This window comes from Mirounga angustirostris, unplaced genomic scaffold (genome assembly GCF_029215605.1).
Source record: "Mirounga angustirostris isolate CCGP_5_RB_7025 unplaced genomic scaffold, mMirAng1.0.hap1 SCAF_4, whole genome shotgun sequence".
Lineage (NCBI taxonomy): Eukaryota > Metazoa > Chordata > Mammalia > Carnivora > Phocidae > Mirounga > Mirounga angustirostris.
Genome location: NW_026991712.1, coordinates 184444984 through 184466077, shown reverse-complemented (window position 1 = coordinate 184466077; position 21094 = coordinate 184444984). Strand labels below are relative to the sequence as shown.

Below are 21094 nucleotides of genomic sequence, written 5' to 3'. Positions count from 1 at the left end.
CAAATTCCTGTGTATACTCATCTCAACATGTGTTTGTTGAGTAGTGACTATGGTTAGAAGATTGTTTTCAGCACAAAGGAGAGAGTTTCTGTTCTTTGCTGTAATAAATTTACTTATTGACATAGAATAGTTTCTAAGGTCATTAGAGGGATTTGCAGGAGAGAATTCAGAATCCTTTGTAGGCATGCGATGCAGCCTTCACAAAACCAGTCCTGGAAACCAGTATCCTTGGTTGGTAATGACACTGAAAGTATTCCCCCTCCTTCCATAACTGCGATTCTTAAAATACTTTTAACCAGGAAATACTACAAACATAAAATAAGGATTCCCATGAGCTTTAAGATTTACTCTGGCTGAACCTTCTTGGGGTGCCCACATCTCAAGGTCCCAAATCTTACCGAATTCAGTGACCACAACAACCTTGTGAGGCCGTTTTATCAGCCCCATTTTAGAGATGAGGACACTGAGGCTCTGATAGGTTGAGTAACTTCCCCAACCTCATACTAGTGAGTGGCAGAACAGGGACTGAAGTCGGGTGCTCAGATTGTAAATTCTTCTCTCTTCTACCCTACCAAGACTGCTCTAGGAGAAGAGACGCCAGAAACAGACTCATCGGGGCCTATGGAAACAAAGAACCTATACCCCGAAGTGAAGGGAATTAAAAATCCTCTTGATAAGCAGACTTCAGAGCTGAGGGCTGTTTGGTTTCAGAATCCCTTGTCACCTATCCATCCTCTCCATTTTGGGGTTTAATGTTCAACGAGGTTATCACATGGAAATCCAGCAGGCAAATCTTAGGAGATTTTCAGGCCAAATTGTAAAACCCATTAGGTTTACATCGTCTAGATAAATTTTTATTGTCTATTTATATTTCAATTTCCTAAATGCTGATAGCAAAACTGCCCTTATATAATAAACACGAGAAGAAATTCCCAACACTCAAATATTATTTTCATCTACCTTCAACATCTTGAAGCTTCTAGTCAGTTAGAAAATATGTCATCTTTCTGACCACCATCCTTCTGCACCTGCTCCTGAAGCTGGACGTAAGTCTAAGGTTGCTCTGAAGTTAATGATTAAAATCTTCGAGTGGACATTATTCATCATTTCTTGGGAGCATTCTAGGGTCATCCATTAGTCTGCAGTTCTGAAACAGAATAAGGTAGATTCTTAAATGGCACAGTATGGATTCTGATCTCGAGAGAATTCCACCTATTGTTAATGGTTTTTATATAAAGAACCACCTGTAGATCTCCACTTTTGAACATTTCCCCTCTTAACTGGTAGTCATGATTGTCAAGGTCACTTCCTCCTTTATCAGGTTGTTATTCAACTAGAGTCTTTTTTTTCAAGGGAACACTCTTCTGAAGAAGGGTTCAGAAATACATAGATTTCTACCAAAAGAAATTTCTATATTTTTATCCAATGCCTGTTTTGAATACATTTTCCTAAACATAATCCTTTTTATCATCCAGACTCCTATGATTCATTCAAAAGAAATCCAGAGCCAAATCAAGGTTTTTAAACAATTATTTCTAAGGAGTGTGTTGTACAAGTTGACATATTTTAACTTTCTCCAGAGGTTATTTCAGGTCAGTGAATAAGGATATGTTCACGAACAACAGAGAGTACATTTGTTGATTCTTAAAAGAAAACTCAGATTTGGTGAGACTTTAAGTTTTTCTCTGGTGATTCATAATCAGTTTTGCAATTTGAAAGCAGTTGATGAATCATTCAGTTTATGAATCTGCTGTCACTTCCTTAGAGAGAAGGTTTCCCTTTTCCTTATGGTTTTCTAAAGTTTGATTCAGTTATCTGAAAGCTGTCAAGGTCGATTCATGTTTCCTACTTCTCAAAGAAAGAGGATGTTATATACCAATCTCGCCTTTATTGCCAGGTAAGAGGCTGGGGGCTAGTGGTGTAAACTGTATGAGACGTCACTGCTCTGGGCTTCTCAGTCACTGCAGAATGGAGAGTTGTATTGGAAAAAACAAACAAACAACAAACCCTATGGAAATAGCAGTCCTGGTTTTCTAAGTTCTAAATACGAAGTCTCTTTTCAGTTATCTTGTTTCTGCTTCCCAGTGCAATAAACTCAAGCCACCTGGACAACCGCTGGGCGATATGACCTTTCACGAGGATAGAATGGCAGCTTTAACTGTAATTCTTCAAAACAAGACAAAACACCTTCAGCTAGTCGAGGAATAAATGTGGTATATTTACATTGACAAAGCCTTTGGGAAGAGAAAAGTGGCCTGCTTTCAGGGCCAGGCAGATCATTTACTGTGTTTCTGGATTCCTTCTTTTGATCAGGAAATCAGATCAATATCCTTATAGGGAAAGGTTCATTTGGGTCACAGGTGGGGCGCTTTAGTTAAAGTGTCTACTTCTTAGTCCATATTAGGCAACAGGAACTGCCTGAAAGTCATTTATTTTTCATTCTGTGTCATTCAACCATAAATGACTCAGTTCTGATATTATTTACCAAGCTCCACTGGACTCCTAGGAGAGGCAGCTCTACAACACATGTAATGCTAATCTTATACACTCAGCAGGGAAGGCAAATGAGTGAGTAGTAAAAGGGATGCTTTTTCCTTAAGATCATAATTAATTTAATAGCTGACTCACATCCCAGGGACTTGACAGAGTCCTCAAAATGCTTCATTTCTAAAATAATATAGCTTAACCTAAATTATTTTACTGTAAAATGGTCAAGCTTATTAAAGCTTAAGGGGGATTTTTAAAAGTTATCCTTGAAATCATATGGGATTCGAGACTCTAATCCAGTAGCAGTAACAAAGGTGAAAACATTATGAAACATTAACCTAATATTCAGCATGTCACAAGATCTTATGACTATTTTAAAAAATAGACTTTATTTTTATTTTAGAACAGTTTTAGATTTGCAGCAATATTGAGTAGAAAGTACAGAATTCCCCTCTGTCCCCTGCCCCCCCCCCAGCCTCCTCCACTGTCAGTGTCCTACACCAGAAGGTACCTTTGTCACAATCGATGAACCCACACTGACACATCATAATCACCCAAAGTCCAGAGTTTACATTAGGGTTCACGCCTGGCGTTGTACATTCTATGGGTTTTAACGAATGGATAAAGACCTGTATCCACCAGTATAGCAGCATCCAGGGTGGTTTCATGGCCCTAAAAACCTCTGTGCTCTGCCTATTCAGACTTCTTATTTTTTTAGTTTCAAATTAAGTGATCTAAATATGAGTGAAAATCCAGAAGTTTAAAAAAGTACAAGAACCCAAGTGTTGAGCTTAAAATTAATGGTTGTTTAAAGTCATGAATATTTTTTGCTTAAAGTATACAATATCAAGTATTAAATGTCAACATTAGGATTTCATTAATTCAGAACGTGTGTCTGACATTTACCTTTTCAGGAGCCATAGGAAAAAAATTGTTGGTTAAGTAAATTAAACAGTTTAAGTGTCTGAGAAGCTTTCAGCCAAGGGACAGCACCAACTTTCACCAATCCCCTGCCACCTGGGACTTGGCTAAAATTAAGGAATTAAACAACAAAGGACAGAAAAATCTCTGAAAAGTCTCCAAATAATTAGGAAAATAAACAACATCTTTCTAAATAACCCATGACTCTAAGAAGAAATCACTGTGGAAATTAGAAAATATTTTGAACTGAAGGTAAGTGAAAACACAATATATAAAAATTTCTGACATTTAGCTAAAGCAGGGCTCAGAGGGAAGTTTATAGCATTAAATACATATATCGGGGGAAAAAGCATCTAAAATGAATAAGTTTCCAACTTAAGAAGCTAAAAGAGAAAAAGACAAATTATACCAAACATTTGCATAAGTAACATTAAAGTGGAAACTAATGAAATAGAAATCGCAGAGAAATATCAATGGAAGCAATAGTCAGGGATTTGAAAAGAATAATAAAAGTGATAAAACTCTAGCCAGAATCATCAAGAAGAAAAGAGGGAAAGCACAAATTATCAATATCAGGAATGAAAGAACAACATCACCATAAATCCTACAGATATTAAAAGGATTATGAAGGAATATTTTGAATAATTAATGCCAACAAATTTGACAACTTAAATGAGACAAATTCTTTGAAAGATTCAAATACTGAAACTGACTCAAGAAGAAATAGAAAATCTTAATAGGCCTATGTCTATTAAAGATATTAAATTTGTAATTTTAAAACAGCTGACAACACCAGTCCCAGATGGCTCCATTAGAGAATTCTATCATGTATTTAAGAAAGAATTAGTACTATTCTTACACAAACTTTCAGAAAATAGGAGAGGTAACACTTTCCAACTCATTTCATGAGGCTCATTTACTCTGATACCTAAACCAGACAAAATTATTATAAATAAGGTAAGTTATAGGCCAATATCCCTTATTAATAAGAGGCAAATTCCTTAACAACATATTAGCAAATCAAATCTAATTTTATATCCAGGAATTCAAGATTGGTTTAATTTTTAAAATCAATTAATATAATTCACAGAATAAAGGAGAAAAACTATATATTTGTGTAGGTGATCCCCAAGCCACCTTCAGATTCTGTGATTTTGAGGACTCAAGAGTATTCAGCATATAGTCATACTCATGACAGATTTATCACAGTGACAGGATATACAGCAAAATCAGCAACGAGGTGAAGTCTGGAAGACAATAAGTTTAGCCTTCCAGGGGTCCTCTCTGTGCTTAATTCTTCCAGCAACACCTTATGACAGCACCTGTGAGTTGCTGTCCTCCAAGGAAGCTCATTAGAGACTCTGCCCAGGTTTTTATTGGGAACTGGTCACATAGGCACCATGTGGCATATACCAAGATTCCAGACTCCAAGTTAAGAAAGCAGGTGTTTAGCATAAACCACATTGCTTGTACAAACAGTTCAGGCACAGCAAGCCACCCTTACCAGTTCTGGGAATGGTGGGAACCCTCCTGAAATCTAAGTCCCTAGATGGCAGCTAAAGGCCAACCTTGTAAACAGGTCTTTCAAAGTGTAGCGGGCTCAGACCTCCATTGATGCACTCCCTTCCCACTAAACAAAACAAAACAAAAACACCCAAAACTGTTGGCAAAAATACATAGTTATAAACTGCTGACAAGTTAGGAATAGAAAAGACCTATCTCACCCTGCTAAAGGATATCAACAACCTTAGCACTGACAATGCCCTTAATGGCAAAACACTGAATACTTTTTCCCTAAGACTAGGAACCAAACAAGGATGTCCATTCTCACTTTTCCTATTCAACATTGTACTGGAGGTCCTAGCCTGTGCAATAAATCATGAAAAGGAAATAAAAGGTATACAAATTGGAAAGATGTAAAACTGTTTTTATTCATGGACAACATGATCTTGTATATAGAAAATCCTAAGGATCTACAAAAAATGTTATTAGGTATAATTGAGTCTAGTAATGTTGCAAGATATAAGGTCAATATACAAAAATCAATTGAATTTCCATATATTAACAATGAACAACTGAAAATTCAAATAAAAGTACCATTTATGATAGCTTCTAAAATCATAAAGTACTCAGGGATAACCTTAACAAAGTATATATAAAACCTGTACACAGAAAATTCCAAAATGTTGTGGAGAGAAATTTTAAAAGATATAAATTAGTAGATAGTTAGATCATGTTCATGGATGGGAAGACTCAATTAAAAAAAAAAAAACAACTGTTAATTATCTCCAAACTGATTTGTAGATTCAATACAATCCCAGTTAAAAATTCCAGCAGGTTTTTTTTTTTTTGCAGAAATTGGCAAAATGATCCTAAAATTTATATGGAAATGCAAAGAGCCTACAAAAAGCAAAAGTGATTTTGAAAATGAAGAACAAAATTAGAAGACTCACATTATCTGGTTTCAGGATTTAATATTTAGCTACAGTAATCAAGACAGTGTGTGGGGTTATTCCTAGAAAGTGTATTGTAAGCCCTAAGGGGTGACTGTGGAAGCAGCTGAAACATCAGCAGCGTTCCTGTTCTCAGGCTGTTGAATGCAATGGCCCGGAAGGAACAGGATCCCATCATCTCCTGGGGCAGGGCATAGATAAGGAGCTATGAAATAAAATAACCCTCAATTCCCCTTCCTGCCTCGGGTGATTGCTAACTCGAACATCCCATTCCTCCCTTAGTCCTTAACCCCCTCCCTGCATGCCTGAGCATAGGGGAGGTACAGGCCTGCTTTCCAGCTTCAAGATAACTGTCATCTCTTTGTATTCCTTCGCCATGCTTTGATACATCTGTCCTTGCTTTGCTGATTCAAAACAACAACAACAAAATAAAAGCTATGTGCAGAATTCAGCTGCTGCTGTTCTCCCTTGCAGAGGCAGCCCTGCACGGCTGCCCGGATTGGTGTCTGAGAACTTTATTTCAGTGCACGATGACACAGTGTAGTATTGGCATAAAGACAGACTTATAGATCAGTGAAACAATTTAGAGGATACTAGAAATAGACCCATGTATATATAGTCAGTTGATTTTTGACAAAGTGGCCAGGATAATTCAGTTGGGGGCAAGGAGAGGCTCTTTAACAAATTTGTAGTAAAAACTGGATATCCACATGAAAAATAAGAGCCTTGATGTTTACCTTACACCCTAAACAAAATTAACTTGAAATAGATCGTATCTTATAATATAAACTAAAGACACAAAAAATAATGAACCATAAAAAGTTGAAAAATGGACTTCATCAAAGTTAAAAACTTTTGCTCTTGGCAAGCCGCTGTTAAGAAAAGAAAAGGCAAGTCACAGACTGGGAGACACTTTTCGCAATATATAAACACATGAACATCAACATCATCAGGCATCAGGGAAACACAAACTAAATCCACACATACCCACTAGAATGGCTAAAATTTAAGAACATGACAATACCAACTGTTGATAAGAATGTGGAACAACTGGAATTCTCATACATACCTGGTAGTAATATAACATGGCACAACCACTTTGAAAAACAGTTTGGTAGTTTCTTTTTTTTTTTTTTTTTTTTAAAGATTTTATTTATTTATTAGAGAGAGAATGAGAGAGAGAGCACATGAGAGGGGGGAGGGTCAGAGGGAGAAGCAGACTCCCCGCCGAGCAGGGAGCCCGATGCGGGACTCGATCCAGGGACTCCAGGATCATGACCTGAGCCGAAGGCAGTCGCTTAACCAACTGAGCCACCCAGGCGCCCCAGTTTGGTAGCTTCTTATAAAGTTATATACATGATTCAATTCCACTGGTAGGTATTTATCCAAGGTAAATAAAAACATAGGTCTGCATAATAACTTGGGCACGAATGTCCATAGTATCTTTGTTCATAATTGCCAAAGAACTAGAAACAACCAAAATGTCCATCCACAGGTGAATGGATAAATAAATCATGATACATCTTTGCAATGAAATATTATTTTACCATACAAAGGAACCATCTGATGATTCACACAGTTAAATTCTAAAAACATGTTGAGTGACAGAAGCCAGATACAAAAGCGTATGTACACTACAAGTTCAAATCTCCAGAGCTCTTTTCATCTTGCCAAACTGAAACTCAATACTCATTAAACATCTTCCCATTCTCCCCTCCTCCTGGCCCCTGGAAATCACCGTTCTACTTTCTGTCTCTATGAATTTGGCTATTCTAGGTACTTGATGGAAGTAGAATCACACAGTGTTTCTCTTTTTGTGACTGTCTCATTTCACTGAGCGTAATGTCCTCAAGTTTCACCCATTCAAATATAATTTTTGAGGAGACATTAGAGTGATGTCCTGCAGTGCACAGTAGCCTTCCTCTTGGCCCCGTCGCCCTGTCTCTCACCCCACGTTCCAGTTCCTGCACTGACATCACTTTTCGTAGTACCTGCGATCACTGCTGTTATTTCTTGCTTTTCACCGTCACAACTCTACTGTCTTGCAGTGGAGATCTTTTCTTGCCCCCTCCCCCCACCCCACTGGGTTTAAAACTGACAGCAGAATAATGAAGTGCAAGGGCTGGGAGGAAAGAGCATATTAGGTAAGGAGAATTTCTATTAGACAGAAAGGAGAAGTGAAAGTCCTTTCACTAGGGGAAGAGAATAAGTCAAAGGGAATGAGACTGGGATCAGGACATTGCCTGAGGCCCCAGGGACACTGACTTCCTGTGCCAGTAGATCTGCCTTTACAGACAAACCCTGATAAGCCTGAATTCACAGCGTGACGTGCAGCTAAGACACAGGTTCCAAATCAGCCAATTTCATATTGTTGTTGGCAGAGCGATTTCATAGCAGCAAGTAATTACAGTTTGTGTTGAATATATTGAGATACAAAGGCCACTGCCTAGTTAATTTTGTGAAGTCAGTGGTTATCAAGGATGGAATCTGTTATTATTTCAATGTTTATTGAGGACCTTAATGTGCTAAACACTTAACTACGATTACCAAATAAAGGAACAGCACAAAGACACCATGCAGCCACAGCTCCTTAAAATTTCAAGGTAATGGAGACCAGTTGTGTGGGCAGCGTGAGTGATTGGACAAATAGTAGATGAACATCATGTGGATAAGTATGTAGTACATATGTTTAAGGAAATATAACCTAAACTATATTTAGAAGGAAGATGCAATTCAAGGTGTTGATTATAACCCAGGAAGGAGATCTATAAATCATAGTTATCAAGTCAAACAGAATGCTGGGGGTCATTTGTAGGGATGTTGGAGACAAATAAATTATATTATCATGCCATTAAATGAATACATAGTGAACGGATGGATGAATTAATGAATGAATGAACAAATTTAGTGAATTACTTGTCTTCCTGGCTCTTGGGACAAACCCCAAAATAGCTTTTCTACTTAAAATGTATACCTTTTCTTATTCCTTGAACCAAGATTCTCGGGCATGTAGAGTCTATCTTTTTAAATTTGGTTTCCAATGTGAGGCCTCTTGATTGCAAGGCCACAATTGACTAATAAATGGATTATTTAGTCCAACAGTGAGAACCCATTTTGTGTGAGGTCAGGTCAGGAAAAAGGAAAATGTTTTGGGGGGATTTCCCCCCCATTTAAAATCAAAATAGATTTGAGATCCATAGAATATATGTAGACTTCTAAAATTTAGGTTATCTTCTTAGTATTTAGTAGTACTTAGTATTACTTACTAATACTTAGTATTTAGTAATACATGTATTCAGTAACTGTAAAAAATGGAATTGTATCATCAAGATCCAGTCAAAGTTGGTATGTAGTAAAATGAAAGACTTTTCTAGTCTTTTATCCAGAAATTAGATCTTGGCCCATGTGGTGACAAGAATTGGTCTGCAGGCTCTGTATCACTGATATGGTCCTTTGTGGCTAGGTTATTGGCTTTGACTATCACCAGGAAGATGTGCCAATCCTCCCTCCCTCCCACCTTCTGCCCAAACAGCAGTGTAGCTTAATGACTGGTACGAGATATAATAATACATTAGCCATATTGTATATAACATAGCTAACCATAATGTATATAACATGCTGTAATAGGAGAATTGTTCATTATTTTTCCAAGCACTATACATGCCCTGTGCCAAGCACACACCCCAATAAAGTTGATCAGGGCAAATAAACAGTACCAAGACTGGATAAGGACACATAAACACAGATGGGGCAGAGGATATTATAAACATCTTTAAGGACTACAAGTTGATCAATTCCTAGGAAGATAGAACTTACCAACAGTGACTCAGGAAGAAACAGAAAACCTGACTGGATGTAAACCCATTAAAGAAATTGAAACACAAGTTAAAACCTTCTTTTGAGGAAATGTCAAGCCAAATGATTCTGCAGGGAAGTTTTACCAAACAGTCAAGGAAGAAATAATTCCAACATCGCACAAACTCTTTCAAGTAATAGGGATGATGTGAATACACCTTAACTAACTGATTGAAACTCAAATCAATTTGTGTAACCATGACACCAAAACCAGCAAGAATGGTACAAGGAAGGAGAATTCCTAACAAACTTCACTCATGAATATAGTTGTAAGTATCCTAAACAAAATATTAACAAACAAAATCAAGAAGTTCGATTCTAGGAAAATCTACTGTAATCTGCCGTCTCAATTGATTAAAGGATGAAAACCATGGATTGCCTCAATCAATGCAGAAAAGCAAATTATAATATTTAACATTCATCCATGACCAAAAAAAAAATCTTAGCAGACTACAAGTAGGCGAGAATATCCTTAACATAATAAAGATGGTTTAAACAAACAAACGAAACTACAGCAAACCTTAAACTTAAGGCTGGAACACTAAAAACATTCTCTTTAAAATTCAGAACAACCCAAAGACACCAAGTTCTACGTCTGCTAGTCCACATGGTGATGGAGGTGCTAGTCAGCCCAGCAAGAGAGCAGAAAAGGAAAACTTACAGAATTGAAAAGGAAAAAGTAAAACAGAAACCATTCGAGATGTATTTGGCTTCTTAGAAAATCCTAAAGAGTGTACACAGACATTAATAGAGGGTTTTGGAAAGGTTGCTGCAGGGGCACCTGGGGGGCTCAGTAGGTTAGGTCTCTGATTCTTGGTTTCCGCTCAGGTCGTGATCTCATGGTTCATGAGATCGAGCCCTGCCTGGGTCCCCCGCTCAGTGGGGAGTCTGCTTGAAGATTTTCTCCTTCTGCCCCTCCCCCCCACTCATGTTCTCTCTCTAAAATCAATCAATTTTTGGGAAGAAAAAAGAAAGGTTGCTGCAAAATCAAAATACAAAACTCAATTACATTTCTACAGTGTTGCTAAACCAACAACAATCAGTGAAAAATAGGTCATAAAAACAATACCATTTGCAATAAGGCTTCAGGATAAGCGTAATGAAAATGAGCAAGACTTTTAGAGAGAAGATTATAAAATTCGCCCCACAGACATTAAAGACCTAAATAAATGGAGAGTTACCTCACTGAAGACATAATCTCTTTTGCATCCCCCAACTTTGTGGAGATATAAGTGACGTATGTTATTGCGTAACTTTAAAGCTACAACGTGTTGATTTGTTACACATACATCTTGGAATATGATTACCATTTATTCTTTGTGGCCAGAACATTTAAGATCTCCTCTCTTAGCTACTTACCAGTGTGTCTAGCCCAATATTGTTATCTGTAATCACAGTGCTATCATTAGATCCCCAGACCTTGTTCACTTTTTTTTTTTAAGATTTTATTTATTTATTTGAGAGAGAGAATGAGACAGAGAGAGAGAGCATGAGATGCGGGAGGATCAGAGGGAGAAGCAGACTCCCTGCTGAGCAGGAAGCCCGATGCGGGACTCGATCCCGGGACTCCAGGATTATGACCTGAGCCGAAGGCAGTCGCTTAACCAACTGAGCCACCCAGGCGCCCGACCTTGTTCACTTTTTAACTAGAAGTTTGTACTCTTTGACCAACATCTCCCCCATCTCCCCCATCCCTTGGCAACCTCCCATTTTCTGTTTCTATGAGTTTGGCTTTTTTAGATTCCACGTATAAGAGATATCATACAGTATTTGTCTTTCTCTCTCTGACTTATTTCCATAACCTCCTAAACATGTCAGTTGTCTTCTAACTGATTTATTGGTTCACTGTTATTCCAGTGAAAATGTCAACAAATTGCTTGTGTTTTCTTTGGTTTTGGTGGAAACTGGCAAACTGAATCTTTAATTATCTGGTTATCAAATACCATATACAATAAGATTTCATTTTGTAAAAGGAAAATATGCACATTCACTGCATGCATAAATGCTCTGGAAAAAATGTGGATGGAGGGATTGTTTTCTATTGCTATGTAACAAATTAGCACAAACATAGCAGTTTCAAACAACACCTGTTTATTAGCTCACAGTTCTGTAGGTCAGAAGTCTGGCATGGATGGTGTGGCTGAGTTTTCTGTTCAGAATAGCACAAGGCTGAAATTAATGTGCGGACTGGGTTTAGTTCTTGTTTGGAGGTTCAGCAGGAAAATGTGCTCCTAAGTTCATTCTTGTTGGTGAAATTCAGCTCTGGGGTTGGAGGACTGAGGTCCTGTTTCCTTGCTGGTTGTCAGCTGGGGGCTGTTCTCAGCACATAGAAGCTGCCCACATTCCTTCCAACAGGGTCTACTTTATCTTCAAGGCAGCAATCGAGTGCTGAATTCCCCTCTTGCCTGGAATCTCTGATTCTTTTTCTGTGACCAGTCAGAGAAAACTCTGCTTTCAGAGGGCTTACACGTGGGGGGTGCCTGGCTGGCTTAGTGGACAGAGCACACGACTCTACCCACTCCATGTTGGGTAAAGAGAAAACACTTTAAAAAGGGGGTGGGGGAGGGGCTTGTGTGATGAGATCAGGTCCGACTCAATACTTTCCCTACTTTAGGCTGATTTGGTACCTTAATTAATCTGCAAATCCACTGCAGGGCAGCACCTAGATTAGTGCTTAATTGAATAAGGGAAAGAAGGTGTTACTGCACCAAGGGCCTGGAGCTTTGGTGGGGCGATTGCATCTTAGAATTCTGACAACTACAGTGAGACTATGGGTGTGTGTGTGTTTTATATATTTTACAATTTTTCCTTTAAAACTGTAATTCACAATTGTTCTTTTTTTTTTTAAAGATTTTATTTTTATTTATTTGACAGAGAGAGACACAGCGAGAGAGGGAACACAAGCAGGGGGAGTGGGAGAGGGAGACGCAGGCTCCCCGCCGAGCAGGGAGCCCGATGCGGGACTCGATCCCAGGACCCTGGGATCGTGACCTGAGCCGAAGGCAGACGCTTAACGACTGAGCCACCCAGGTGCCCCCACAATTGTTCTTACAATTGATCTTTTTTTATATCTAAAATTTCTTTATTAAGCATAATATTTGTTTTATATTCTTGGTGTACAGCCTCACTAAATAAATGTTGACCGTTATCAGATGTTTTCTCTGTATCTATTAAAATAATATAATTTTTCTCTATTAAATCATCAATGTAGTGAGTTACATTTGTGGATTTTCTGATGTTAATCCACCCGTACATTTATGGAACATGGTGTTTTAGTATGTAACTATTATTAAAATTATTTAAAATTAAATAAAATTTAAATATTCTCTATTTATCTGACTGCTAGTGAATCTTCTTCTATAATTCCCATATCCATCTCCACTGCCAAATTTTTCATCTCTGTTTATAAGTGAAATTGGCCTTTTTGTTTTTTCTTTTAATGTTCTCATCCAGTCTGCAGTTTGGGAATCAGAGTTATATTTTTCTCATTAAACCAGTTGGGCAATTTTTTCCTCAATTTTTCTTGTTCCTTTCTTTTCTTCTCTCATTCTCTCTTTCTTCCTTTCTTTCTCTCTCTCTCTCTTTCTTAATTCTGAAACAATCTGCATAAGAGGGATTTTCTGTCATTGGATGTTTGTTAAAAACTCATCCATGGTACTGTATGGAATAGAAGCTTGGGTTGGAGGTAAGGAGGTAAGGAGGCATTTTGACTTTAGAGAGGAGAGATTTAAAAATTATTAAGAAGAAGTTGTCAAGGAGAGATGTGTAGACCACTCTTGAGGACTTGTCTATGAAAGGGGGCAGAGGGAGAAGGTCATGAAGGAGGGTGTAGGACCCAGGACATCTTGTTGGGTTATTTGCTTCTCATCTTCTTGTTGGAGGATGGGAGACAGTGGAGAAGGTTGGAGCCGTGACAAGTATGATCCCACAGAGAGGAAGAGTTTGAGGAAAAGGCAGAAGAGAGATGGAAAAATCAAAGACCAGGGGAAGAGCACGTCTACTTGGACACATAGGAAGAGGGGCATGGCAGGGAGGAGAGAGAAACTTGATGGGACTGGGTTTGTGGATCTGGTGGTGCCAGGGAGGAAATCCCTTCACAGTCCCTACTTCCGAAACAGGAGATGAGCTCAGATGGCATGGTCCATAAGGATGATGAGTCGGAGGGATGTCATGAATTCTACGTGATGACTGACGTTTTGAAGTAAGGCAGTCTGTCCCCTATCTTAGAATATGAAAAAAAAAAAAAAAAAAAGAACCCCAGAGAAAGATAGATATGTGTAGATTTTATAAATCCAAAAGATATTATGGTTTAAAAGTGCACAGAAAGGATGTAAAATGGTACAGCCCCTCTGGATGACACTTTGGTAGTTTTTTCCCAAACTAAACATACTCTTCACACATGATGCAGCAATCGCACTCCCTGGCATTTACCCAAATGAGCTGAAAACTTACATCCACACAAAATCCTGCACATGGATGCTCACAGAAGCTCCATCGTAATTGCCAGAACTTGGAAGCAACCAAGATGTTCCTCAGTAGGCAAATGAATAAGCAAACTGGTATACCTATACAATGGAATTTTCTTCAGTGATAAAAAGAAATGAGCCATCAAACCAGCAAAAGACATGGAGGAATCTTAAATGCATATTACTAAGTGGAAGAGGCCAATCTGAAGAGTGTTCATACCAGATGACTTCTAACTCCATGATATTCTGGAAAAGGCAAAACTACGGAGACAGTACAAAGTTCAATGGCTGCCAGGGCCCTGGGAGTGGGAGGGATGAGTGCGAGGATTTTTAGGGCACAGAAACTGCTCTGCGTGATACCAGGATGGGAGGTGCGTGTCATTATGTACCCATAGTATGTACAACACCAGAAGTGACCCCCTAATGCAAATGGGCTCTAGCTAAAAACAATGTGTCTCATTGACTCATCAACCGTTAACAAATATACACTATCAGAGACGTTAATAAGAGGGTAAATTGGAAGGGCCAAGGGGGTATATGGAAACTCTGCACCCTTCCCTCGATTTTTTCTATAAACCAAAAGCTGCTTGAAAAAATAAGGTCTATTCATTTAAAAATAAATAAATATAAAATTAAAAATAAAAAACCCACAGAAACCATAAATAGTGGTATGCATTTTAGACCACTGCTCGGCACTGAGGTTATTCAGGGTTGCAGTCTTCATTTTTCAGGATGTATAACATATCCCAGAGCTTGACTGAAGCCAGCGTGGCCCCAGCAGGTGAGCCAGGGAAGGCAGGAGGTGCAGACAGGGACCAGGGACAGCTGTGTCTTCATGTTTTTCATGTAGCCCAAATGTTTGGCGTTTGCTCTCCTGTGATGTCATCCTTTCTTTAGTGATGGAATTACAGTCAGCCTCCTTCTGACTTACCTGATTGCAGGAGATTGTTGGTTATCAGGTCCTTCTCCCCAAGGCTACTTACTCGTCTACAAATCTACTTGAGCAAGCCGTTGTCCTACGATTCCAGACTCCACCTGCTAGAGACAGAAGAGAGACAGAATAATCAAAGACCAGAGGAAGACCACGTCTAGGTGGACACCTATGCCGTGGTGGATGTTTATGCCTGCTGCCACTATGACTTGCTAGGGTGAGCAAAGACGATTACTTCAAAAAAAAACCACAAAAAACAAAACAAAAGCTGAAGCTTTGGTATAACAGAAAATGACCCTAGGAGCTTCAAACCGGATGCTGCATGCACTGACTTACAAAGCCCAAGTTCAAACCTTGAGATTTGGGTGCTCTGGAGTGTTTTCCAATACCAACCACCAATCCTCTGATTCTCTGACACGAACTGGGTGTCCAACAATTCAATTTAATTCAGACACTAACTGCCTCGAGTTAGTGCGGATCCTGCTGGTAGGCGCTCAGTCCAAGCCTGTCCCCACCCAGATGGCGGTCGCAAGTTGTGGGCCACCGTACTTCTCATGGACTGGCTATAGATAGGGGGTTCCCAGGACCCCCTGCTAAGGTTCCATCATTTGCTAACATGGCTCACAGGACTCATAGGGAGGCACTTACGTTTACCAGTTAAGTATAAGGGACACAAGTCAGGAAAAGCTGGATGGAAGAAAGGTATAGGGCACAGTCTGGGGGTGTGGTGGGTTGCTGGGAGCTTCTGTGCCCTCTCCGGATACACTATTCTGGCCCCTCGAAGTGTTCACCAACTTGTTCAAGGGTTTTCATGGAGCTTAATCCACAGCTCCTCCTTCTTCCCAGAGGTTGGTGGGTGGGGCTGAAAGTTCCAACCTTCTAATCTCTTGGGTCTTTCTGGGGACCAGCCCATCAGAAGCCATGTAGGGGCCCTAGCCTGTCACCTCATTAGCATAAACTCAGGTGTGATCAAAGGGGACTCATTATGAATAACGAGACACTCCCATCACTCAGGAAATTCCAAGGGTTTTAGGAGCTATACGTGCCAGGAACTGGGGAAAAGACCGAGTAGTTCACATTAGTCCATAGGTGCCCTTCTGGTGCCGGCCCCATGGGGATAAAGCAGCTGACACACAGGCTGGCTACCAAAGCATTCTTTGAAGAAACTTTGTATTTGAGATTTCAGGAAAAGTAACTAAGAAGTCGTCATGAGATCAGAACTCTGTTGGTCATCTTTGTGCTCTTTCAGTGTTGGCACTGAAAGCCTTTTAAATTTTAATGAGTTGGCAATATTAAAAGCTTGGAGATTTCTGATTTCTCTTTAAAAATCAGAAGGGACTGCCAAAATGATATATTGCCAGCAAGTGTCTGGAGGTGAACAGGGCTGTCTTTTGGGGCAGACGTGTCGTCTCCAGCTCACCAAGGTCCCCTCCACACCCACAGGCTTACCGACACCAGGAGGCTGACGCCATTGACACATGGTCTGCACAACTCGAGGTTCATCGAATGTTCCCTAAACTGAAGAGGGTGGAAGGCAAAGGTGAGTTCAAGTTCCCACATTCTGACACACACAGAACTGCTTCTAGTCCCCAGATGCCTCGGGCTTCCCTTATCCTGTGATGATCCATTTAAGGATTCCCCCTCCTCAAACTTGTGGATGGCTTGGGGATCAGTGGAAGGTTTAGGAATCTCTTTTTGAACACAAGCCACAGCTTCTCCCCAGGTATATGTGCCCGTGACAAACTGGGCAGTTTACATATTTTTAATACATGACATTCTGCCTTCTTGCCATCTTTGTCTGTCATTAATCAGTTCCATTTTCAGGGTATTGGGTGTTTCCACTGCAGCAGGCCACGCCGGTGGCCAGAAATATTTCTCAATCACACGCAGTGTGTCCGAGTTCTTTCCATGTGGATGGCTGCATAAAAGCAACCCCTACACTCTGATCATTTAGACTCTTCTTTTGTGCCCTTTTTGCCTGAGGGTCTTGGAATGTGAAACTCTTTTGTGAATGGCCGTAAATATACAGCGTTGAAACTTTTCACCATCAATAATGTGCACATAGCGATAAAAAAAGGTGTCTTTTCTGTGGATGTTTCAGAGTTAACAACAACAATAACAAAATACGAATTCTAATTCCTTAGGGAATTGGTTGCGTTGAAATATTTACAGAAGGTCAAGGAGTTTCCCCTCCCGCCTGGAGTGGCAAAGCAAAGCTGTGGACGGTGGTTAAGCAAGGCCTGCCTTTCAAGCCTTGTTTATTCTGGAAATAACTCTGGAAAATGCCTCATATGGTTCCCCAGAGACCTGGAGGTGGGCCTGTGTTAGACATGATGAATGAAAACAAACCGTTCCTTTGCAGCGTTGAGCAAAATCTATAAAAAAGGTCTTTCTTAGAACGTCCAGACGGACCTGAGGGAGCAGAAATGAACTTAAAAGTGTGAGGAAGTCAAAGTGCAGAGCGAGACAAAAAAAAAAAAAAATTTTCACCCAACTTTATAACTGATTTAGATAGTGGAAATTATATAAACATGAAGTCCACGGAACTCGGGCAGTTTGAAGTGGATCTGAAACACTCGCTTGTTTTCATCAATTCCCAGTTTAGTAATGAAGTCATTCCCCGGGGACCGGGTTAGCGGCTCCCTGGCTCTCGAGACTCACCCCCAGGGAGGGCAGGACTTGGTCCGTGTTCCTTCTGCCCAGGGCTTGTCCGGGGCCCCATGGGCGGGAAGCAGCCTGTTGTTGCATGAACAAAACATTACCTCCTGCGGGCCTCTCCGTGAATGATGAGTGGATGGATGGTCATGAAAGGTGGTGTCCCTGGGAGAGCCGAATCCACGCTGTAGACTCCAACTGTGATTTCCAGCTGGAAAGTCCGTTTAACCCATAGGCACTCTGATTCATAAAGCACTTATAAAAGTGGGCCTGGTTTCCTCTGAGAATCAGGGGATGTGGTGCTGAACATCCAATGGTTTTGTTTGCCTCCCTCTCTGCCATTATTTTGATCAATCTATCTTCCTCCTCTGCCCACCCACCTCACCCCCAAGGACCAGCTCTGGGATTTGGTGTAGGTTCCAGATGACGAAAGGTACACCAGTCAGAGTTCTTCTCAAGAGTTTTCAAGCTGGATCCGAGAGAGAGGAAACGCATCTTCCTTCATGCTCTCCGAGTCATTAAGGTATGGTGCTGGGTGCTGCCGGTGGCCAGGGCTACCCCATGTTGGGGGGGGACGGGTTCCTGCAGAAGGATGACCTTTAAGCGACTTCAAATCCAGGCAGCCTGAGTAATGCCAGTTGCAGTGTTTCGGTAGATGAGAGCGAGGGGACATTCAGGGGACATGGGTCTCATCTACCTCCTGATTCCAACTCGGTCCTTGCCTTTCCTGCAATGTACTTCTCTGCCCACCCACACTGTACCTCTTCTTGCCTAAGCTAGTTTGAATTCATTTTCAATGGAAAGAGACTTAATACAAGATGCACATCACTAGGAAGGCAGAAGTGAATTCCCTGTTGCCTGAAAAACCAGATCGAACTTTAATATTCACAAGAAGTTATTTGAGGTTTGAAAGTGCGAGTCTTTGCTCCGTGTGCAGATCTGTTCATTTTAGTTTCATTCTGCTTTACATATTCACGTTCTTTCTCAAATAGAAAATTCTTCAAACGTCATAGCAATACAATAATGATGAGTGTCAGCGTTTACTGGGTGTTCACTATGCGACGGGGACTACTTAATGTGGACTTAATGTTTTTCATCCTCACAAAAACCTATGAAACTCATCTTGTCATTCCCCCTCCCCCATTTTATAGACATGGAAACAGGCACAGAGAAGTTAAGCAGTTTCCCCCGGGTTGCACAACCAGTAAGTGGGAGAGACAGGATCTGAACCCCAACCTCCCAAGCTTAGAGACTGGGATTTGAATCCAGAAATGTATCAAAGTATTGAAAACCATGGGTTTCTAGTTATGACAATCTCGTTTGAGACTGAATTATGAATTTTTAATTTTGTTGAAATAACTTTCACTGTTTTTCAAGGCAATGAAAAAGCTGGGCATGCCCTCAAAGGTATTCTGCTCTACTGACTTGAACCTGCGTGTGAGAAGAGTTAGCCCAGAGAGGTTTCGCTCTGCTTTCCACTGTCCAAGCTGGTGCCAGCATCCCCATCTCTGATGCCCATTCTGGCTGGACCGTTCTGGGAATGCATCTTGAAGCAAACCCTGACCTTCCCAGAAGCCAAAGCGGGGTGGCAGTCTGGCCTGGAGGGACGGACCTGCCACGGAGGGCCGAGCACCCTGAAACCCTCAGAGCCCAAGCTCTGTCCAGCTTCTTATCTTGACTACGGATGGCATCCAGTCGACCAAACAGAAAGATGGTTAAAGTGCTCAGCCCTACTCTCTCAAGGTCCCCGAGGCACATGGAAAGTAGGAAAGGGGGACCAAGGCTCATTTCGATGTCATTCCTGGGAAGCGTTTCATGCAATAGCCGGAGAATTGGGTTGAAACCCAAAGTCGTGACCCAGAGTCTTTGGCCAAGTGCTAACTTCCTACCTGTTACTGTTTCCTTTTCGAGCAACTGGAAAAACAACCCACCGCCTTTATTCTTGACCAGAGGGCAATATGAGAATCAGAATTACCGGGCCCCTCACTTCCAGTGACGTTGTGAAACAAAAGGTAAACACTTCACGGGTTCGCAGCAGCTCCGAATAATTGCCCCTATTGTGGGGAGAACACAGGCTTCTCTTCCTCTTCACACCAAACTCTTTCTGGAGGAGAGGCTGAGCAGAAGAGAAAGTCAGCCCTGTCCCCGAGGGCTGGCCAGGCTGCCTGGATTTGCAGTGAGAAAATGCAGGGAGATTGGCTCTGTGGACAGCTTGTAGGCATTTTCAAGGTTTAGGCAGAAATGTCTGTCTTTGGGTTATTCAGCGGAGTTTTCTTTAAAGGGACTCATTCTGCATGTTTCCGAAGGCCCGCCACGATTCAGCGGTTTGGGTGGGGAGAGAGGGCTTGCAGCCTTGATAACCTTATTTATTAAGAGTCTGGAACTTGGTGTCTGGGCCGGAGCCCTTGACTCTGCTCAGGAGCTTTGGCAGTGCTCTGGTTTTCTTCCTTTTTAGGTTTCCCCACGGTGAGCCCTTCAGAGAACAAGGTCATGTTGATCTACGGCAGTGACTCACACCAGGCTTTGCCCTGTCTCCTCTGCAAAGACTCAAGAGTAAAACTTCGTAATAGTTCCACGATGGAAGGCAAAGGGCCCCGTCGGCACTGAGGAGCGTGCTAATCATTCAGCTGGATCACTTGGTCTTTGCCTTTTAATTATCGAATGAAAAATATTCTAAAACTACAGGAAAGACTTCTTTGGGGTCAGTATGAACTATTCTTCCCTTCATTCAGCAAGAAAAGAATATCTGTGTGATATAATAAGAAATATATATGTGTGTCTCTGTCCTCCGTTCTAATATTTGGTCTTTGACCCTAGTTCCTGACACAGAGTTCCTAAAACCCATGTAATTTCCAGGGTGATTGGAGTGTCTTCCATTCTGACGAGGACACTCCTGGATGGCTCCTGGATGGGGACTCATCACCAAAAAGTCCAAGCCATGATTAGAAGCTTGGAACTTTCAGCATTGCCCCCCCACCCTGCCCTCATTCTTGAGAGAAGGGCTAGAAATGGAGTTAATGGATGATCATGCCTATGTGATGAAGCCTCCCTAAAATTCCCAAAAGTACAGGGTTTGGAAAGTGTCCGGAGTGGAGAACACATCCACATGTCGGGAGGGTGACAGCTCCCTGGGACACAAGCCGCTGTGCTTGGGACCCTTCTTGCACCTTGCCTTAAACACCTCTTCATTTGGCTATTCATCCGTTTCCTCTCTTATATTATAAACTGGCAAGTGAGTGTTCTCCTGGTTCTGTAGGCTGTTCTAGTGTATGATGGAACCTCAGGAGGAGGTTGTGGGAAGCCTGCTTTATGGCCAGTCTGTCAGA

The 21094-nt window shown here is 41.0% G+C and overlaps 2 long non-coding RNA genes across 2 annotated transcripts; both read left to right on the top strand.

Annotated features, from left to right (window-relative positions):
• Positions 1-464: 464 nt before the first annotated feature.
• On the top strand, positions 465-6129 carry LOC135364022 (uncharacterized). Its single transcript, XR_010410452.1, has 3 exons — positions 465-1897; positions 3402-3660; positions 5764-6129. It is a non-coding gene; the product is annotated as an uncharacterized LOC135364022 (long non-coding RNA).
• A 10330-nt stretch (positions 6130-16459) lies between these two features.
• On the top strand, positions 16460-20739 carry LOC135364021 (uncharacterized). Its single transcript, XR_010410451.1, has 4 exons — positions 16460-16653; positions 18161-18291; positions 19146-19780; positions 20224-20739. It is a non-coding gene; the product is annotated as an uncharacterized LOC135364021 (long non-coding RNA).
• Positions 20740-21094: the final 355 nt, after the last annotated feature.